The sequence below is a fragment of the Cucumis sativus genome, chromosome 1 (assembly GCF_000004075.3).
Source record: "Cucumis sativus cultivar 9930 chromosome 1, Cucumber_9930_V3, whole genome shotgun sequence".
Taxonomy (NCBI): domain Eukaryota; kingdom Viridiplantae; phylum Streptophyta; class Magnoliopsida; order Cucurbitales; family Cucurbitaceae; genus Cucumis; species Cucumis sativus.
In genome coordinates, this window is record NC_026655.2 from 13,127,159 (window position 1) to 13,133,158 (window position 6,000).

Below are 6,000 nucleotides of genomic sequence, written 5' to 3' on the forward strand. Positions count from 1 at the left end.
TATTGTGAAGGCAACCTCTTAGATTTGTTTGTGAGAAAGGAAAGAAATACCAAAATAAGTATGGACTAAGATAGTATCAAATAAAGTTAAAGTTGAATTTTAAAGCTCTATTTTTTTCAAGATAGAAAAATTTCAGCTAAAGAGGAAAACACTAAGGACAACCAAGCAAAAAAGTCTAACAAATATCAAAAGAGAACATGCAGGAAAGAAAGAATGTAAATAAGGTTTTATCCGCACCAAGCAAAAAAGTCTAACAAGTATCAAAAGCTTTATAAGTTGTACTAGAATTCAAAGCTCTAAACTCTAAAGAATGTAAATTTCTTTGAAGAAATTTGTGTATAAAGGTCACACAGTTGAAAATTCAATACCTTTTCAAGAATGTTGTTGAGAAGATTATTGTGATGAATCTTTGAATCCAAATTATGGAGACAAGATAAATAAATGAGTTCTGATTCTAACTGACTGAATGGGAGTTAAGAAAATAAGAACATTGGAGTTGAATTATCAGCATTTATTTTAATGAAACTTACGATAGCAAACCAAATTATAGAGAGAGATCAAATGCTAGGATAAAGGAATAGTCTTACATTTGGTGAGTTCCCAAATGTTGTGGTAGTCACAAGAGTTATTCCACTCGAATTGTCTTAGACAAGAGGCTTCCATTCAGCAAGTACTGGTGAGAATTAAAGTGGAATGACAAACTTAAAAACACCTAATCTTTAACAAACTTTTCCGACTTTTTGCAATTATTTTTTAACACAAGATATCAAAACACACTTAAAAACCATAACAACCAATTACCATAAAACGGTGTCCAATAACAATAATTGGGTCAACCCAAACATCATTAAATTCTTGGGAAAGGTTGTGGACTAGACCTTCACCATCTTGCCCCTAAAACAAGTTAAAGCTTAAGGAAAGAACACAATAGAAACAAAAATCATAAACTCATCAGTTAGATAGTATTGGTGGTCAAAACCTCAAGGTCTCACTTCTTCCATTTTATATTACCAAATTTGAAAATGATTTTTAATATATGATCATTACTTGAAACATGTTGGTGTACAAGTGTGAATGAAACTAAATCAAGTTTGTGTTTTATGTTATTGTTTTTGACAGTATATTTATGTGCTATGCAATCCATGAGAGTATATTTATGTGCTATGCAATCCAGAAGGGGGAATGCAACTATACCCAATTCATAATTGTATTTGGAACACTAATGATTTTAGCACAAATTCCATCTTTCCATTCTCTAAGACATATAAACCTTATCTCCCTCACTCTATACCTTGGCTATAGTGCTCTTGCAACATATTAAAATTCTCGTAATTAAAAATTCATACACAATTTAAATTAAATTAAACATCAAGACCCATGACGAAGATGAATCTCTGTTCATTTTTCTTTTTATTAACAAACAAAAGTTTTTAGGTCCACTTCTTTCAACAACCTCCTCAAGGATCCTTAATTATCTCTTTCCAAGTTCATAACCACTCTAGTCATGCAAAGATTAAGGTTCATGGCCAATCAACAATTAATCTGTGATTAAGATATTATGAACGTTATTCACATAAAAACATGAAAAGATGAAGAGCAAATAATCAGATGCATTACAAAGAATAATTCATAAACTTTGTCTACATCTATCCCTAGGATTAAGAGTTTAGCTACCCCATACTTCACAATCTAAAACACAAAACGGAATACAATACCCATAACAAAAATTCAAGGAGAAGAAAAAGAAAACGAAGAAGAAAAGCTAGTGATTCGTATTATTATAATACTGTGTATAACAGTATGTGTTTTTTAATATTCTCTGTTTCCAGCTCCAGTGTACCAAAATATTATCACAAACTCCACAATCCCTTTCCAATCCCTAAACTAACCAATGAATCATATTTGCACGCTTGGTAGCCTTGTTCAAAATATTATATATTACAATTATAATAACTTGTATCCCCCCTTTTCAAGCCTAAAATGCAAAACCTTTCTTCCATTCTCTAAGGCACATTTCCTCTTCTTTAATTTTGCATTCCAATTTTAAATAACAAATTACAAATTTTAATCACAAAGGAAAAAAGGAAAATTATTACCTTTAGAAAGGGAAGAAAATGAATGAGTAACCATGAAGGATTTGGAAACGAATAGAGGTTTAGCGAAAGTGGAATGCGACAGAAGGACGGTGAACGTGTTTACTCGTTTTCAAACAGAGAATGTGTTTACACATTTCGAACGGTGAACAGACAGACGCAAATCAACGAAGGTGAAGGGAACGCAAAGCAGACGAACGGTGACGGACGATGAACGCAAATGAATGAAGGTGAACGCTGATGAACGCAAAGGGAAGTCTTTTTCGGCGATGAACGCAGATGAATGCACAGATGAACGCGAAGGGAAGGTTAGGTGAACGACGCTTTTGATTTCGGGTGGAGAAGGGACAAAGTCGCGGCGAATTAGGTTTAATTAAGAAAAGGGGAAGTGATCTAATTGAAACGTTGCGTTTTGTAAAAGAATATTCACACAATAATTTTTTAGAAATTTCTTGATGTTTTTAAAGACTCAAAAACAAATTAAAATTTCTTGAAGTTTTTAAAAACATCAATGATTTTTTAGAATTATCTTGACGTTTTAAAAACGTCAAGAATTTTTTATAAATTTCTTGATGTTTTTAAAAATGTCAAGAACTTTTTAGAATTATCTCAACATTTTAAAAACGTTAAGAATTTTTTATAAATTTCTTGACGTTTTTAAAACGTCGAGGAAAACTATATATTATTGACGTTTAAAAAACGTCAAGAATGTTGAATTCATAAACATTCTTGACGTTTTTTAAACGTCAAGAAAAAATACATCTTACTTGACGTTTAATAAACGTCAAGAAAGTTGAAAATTGGCCTTTCATAAAAATTCTTGACGTTTTTTTATTTAAAAACGTCAAGAAAGGAAAACTACAACCGTCAAGAGAGCCTATTTTTGTAGTAGTGATTTTGGGGACAAGACTGAGTGGGGAGTTGGGATTATAATTAAACAAAATAGAATTCACTCATTTCCTACTTTAGGGTAAGTAGATGAATGTTAGCTTAAATGGTGGCTCCAAAACTTGGACAAAGGGTTCGTACCCTCTCTATGACATGAGAGGGGTTTTTGTTTATTAGTAGGACCATAAACAAGTTGTTCATTAGAGGAGCACTGGTTTTTAAGGATTAGAGGTAACATAGGGGTAAAGCGGTAAATTGATCCAACTGGTGTTACAAACACTCGTGAAGGACTAACTTACTATTATTGGTCTATATCCGTGGACACAGACATATATTTTTAGTGAGAAGAGTTCAGTTGTGAGTCTTTAATGGAGTGTACACACAGCTAACGAATATTGATTAATGTGGTTAATGAGTTTAGCCAATTAATCTTAGATCGTTGTAGCTTTTGATCTGTAGATCCATTAGGTCCCTTTCCTAGCTCGTAAAGGGTAATGAGATTTATTTATATTGGTTGTAATTTAAAATGTTTAAATTTAACTTGGGAATTAGTATAATGTATAGTGATACATTATAATATAAAGTTTATCAAACTTTACTATATAAATTTAACTTTGGGGATGATTCAAAATTAATTTATGAGAGATAAAATATTTGAATGAGTTCAAATATTAATTTAATGTGAATTGGATTCATATTAAAATTATTGAGAGAAACTTATATTTGAATATGATTCAAATTTAATTTAAGTTAAATATAAGATAAATAATTTAGTGTTATTAGTTAATTGGAGAATTAATTAATAGTTTAGTTTAATATTATTTAATTAAATTCGATTTCATTAATTATTAACTAATTGATTAATGTTTAATTAATCAGTAGATTTGAAATATATATATTAATTTGATTATTTGTAAATTAATAGAATCTCATGGTTCTCTTCTACTTCATTTTCTATTCCTAGAAGGAAAGAGAGTTATAATATCTACAAGAAAATAATTTTCTTAAAAAAATGAATTAATAAAAAAAGAAAAAAAATAAGGCTAACGCTATTGCTCTTTGCAAAAAGAAAAGAGTTTCTCTCAAATATCTCTAAACTTTTTCCCATCCCAATTGGTTCCACAAACCAATCTCATCACAGAGGTACTCTTTGCAATTTAAGCTCTCTTTGCAATGGACAATCTTCAAAGTTTTTTTTAACGATGTTTCCAATGCTTTCCTTTCTCTCTCATGTTTAATAAAACCAATTTCTCTTAAAACCTGTAGGGAGGCTACATCGTATCGAATTTCATACAACTGACGTGTTCATCGAGTTACAACAAGTGCCGCACAATTGTCTGTTCCGTGTTTGAAAAGTTGTGATTGTGACACGCTGCACATGAGGTTAGAATGAGACATGGCAAGGCAAGCCCTACGCGCGCCTGCCAACTTCTGCCACAATATTTTGTACGCAAGCTAATGTCTTTGGGCTGTTTTTGTGGTTTTTGGAAATTTTAAGCAAAGTTTTGATATTTTAGATCTGAAGGAGATAGAACAAGTTTATAAGCCAAGGGTCCAAGCTACTCTCGATAAGTGACAAAAATGAGTTTAAAGTTGATTTCTAAACATGAATTTACTATCAAATGTTTCAAGCATGCTTTGATGTTTGAATATTTGAGGATACTGACTTATAATGTATTTCCAAAGCATGAATTTAGAAACATTTTGGTAAACATGTTTTTATTGATGAATTTACTAATGAAAATTATAAGCAATCATGATTGTGCTAAGTTTTCAAAATGTTTAAGCTTGAAAATAATATTAGCATGTTTTAGTCTATACCTAAAATATTCTAAGATATATAGCAACCCTTCGGGAGAGATTTTCTTGTGCATAGAGGTCATTTGATTTGGATATTCAGTAAATACCTAGCTTTCCATCATTGGTATTAGATAAGAGATGAAGACTTCTAAAGATGCTTAGTTTCCCATCTCAAGGGACGAGAGCCTGTACGAATGCCTAGTTTTCCATCTCATTGTAGTTATAACGAGATAGGGCACAATTGATGCCTAGAGTTTCATCTCGTAAGTATCGTATCACGGGATAGGGCTTCTATGCCTAGTTTATTGTTTTTCGTCTCGACGATTCTAGGTATAGCAACTGAGAGGGAAAGTTTGAGATAAGTTGTTTGAGTTTGATTTCATTTATGTTAAGAGTTAATTGTTAAATACTTGTTATTTCAAAACGATGTTTTATAAAACAATCACTCATTGGGCTATTTAGCTCACTCTTTGGATAAATATCCCCATATGGATTACGTTGTTTGGAAAATTAAACTGTGCTTTAGTACTTCAAAGAAAACTTCCCTCCCATGTCCTCTCACCTCATGTCTGCCCCATTTGTGTTGATAACATGAAAAATATTTAGCACCTTTTAATTGACTATGTCTTTGTATCGAAATGTTGGTTCCGTCTTCTCCAAACATTCAATATTTGTTGGGATTTTTTGCTCAATCAAGGCTTATTCTTCTTTGTTCTCGACCTGCTACCTATGATTTATGATTTTGTTTTGGACATATTATTTTATCATTTTGTTTGGTTTTATATTTGTGGCTTTTGTTTTGTTTTGTTTTTTTTTTTTTTTTTTGAAAAGGAGACAACCTCTTTATTAATATTAAAATAATAATAATAATTAGACAAAAGCTCATAGTACAAGAGAGTTATACAAGGAACATGTAACCATGGATCAGGGGGTGCACCTTGGCATCTCAACTAGGTTGACACCCCCATAGCACCCTCATCATATCCAACCAAGCTAAAACCCATAACAAAGGAGTAATGTCCAAAGGCAAAACAAACACAAAAAAAGCCTTCTATTTGTGGCTTTTGGTTTTGATCTTGTGTTGTCGCTTTTTGGATGTGATGAGGGCGCTAAGGGGGTGTCAACCTAGTTGAGATGTCCAGGTGCGTCTGTTGATCCTCCATCCTATTGCTCTTTGTATAATCCTCATGACATTGAACTTTGTCTCTTCATTTTTCAA